The sequence below is a fragment of the Etheostoma spectabile genome, unplaced genomic scaffold, assembly GCF_008692095.1.
Source record: "Etheostoma spectabile isolate EspeVRDwgs_2016 unplaced genomic scaffold, UIUC_Espe_1.0 scaffold453, whole genome shotgun sequence".
Lineage (NCBI taxonomy): Eukaryota > Metazoa > Chordata > Actinopteri > Perciformes > Percidae > Etheostoma > Etheostoma spectabile.
This window is the reverse complement of record NW_022605611.1, coordinates 54024-54772: the sequence shown is the minus strand read 5'-3', so window position 1 is coordinate 54772 and position 749 is coordinate 54024. Positions and strand designations below refer to the sequence as shown.

General features: G+C 42.6%; 1 protein-coding gene across 1 annotated transcript in view; it reads left to right on the top strand.

Annotated features, from left to right (window-relative positions):
* Positions 1-749, top strand: part of xrcc4 (X-ray repair complementing defective repair in Chinese hamster cells 4) — a gene marked incomplete in the record, with an annotated part of 55018 nt that overhangs the window by 9289 nt on the left and 44980 nt on the right.

Here is a 749-nt window from a genome sequence, read left to right as displayed (position 1 = left end):
CACACATACACAGAAACACACATACAGTCATACGCATTCACGCTCGCACACACACACAGACACACACACACACACATACACAGAAACACACACACACATACAGACAGACAGAATTCCAGTGGTGGAAGATGTATTTGGATCCTTTACTTATGTAAAAGTACTACGTTGTGACCTCATCTGGGAACATTGTAGAGTCGATCCTTTTCACCAATCAGAAGTTTTGAGTTTCACCTCCAACAGTCTCAAAGTCTCTTCAAACTTTCCACTATCCTTGTTCATTTATACTGCTTATTGTCATCGATACTTTCTGGTTCTACTCTGGTTCTACTCTGGTTCTACTCTGATTCTGCTCTGGTTCTACTCTGAGGAATAGAGCAGCCAGAGCCGATAGAGTAGAACAGAGCAGAATCAGAGTAGAACCCAGAGCGAATCAGAGTAGAACCAGAGTTAGAACCAGAGTTAGAACCAGAAGAATTTTTTTTTTTATAGAACCAGAGCAGAACAGAGTGGCACACTAGGCGGAATCAGAGATCGAATAGAGTAGAAAACAGGAGACAGAATCAGATGATAGAAACTAGGAGCGAGAAAAGGAGCGAATCAGACGTAGAACAAGAGCAGAATCAGAGAACAGAGACAAACCGAGTAGACCAGAGTGAACTAAGAACCCATCCCGGAATTAGTACGTTTCCTTGACACATCAAGCAGTGATAATGAACATAGGATGTACGTGTCGCAAGTGGGAAGAGACT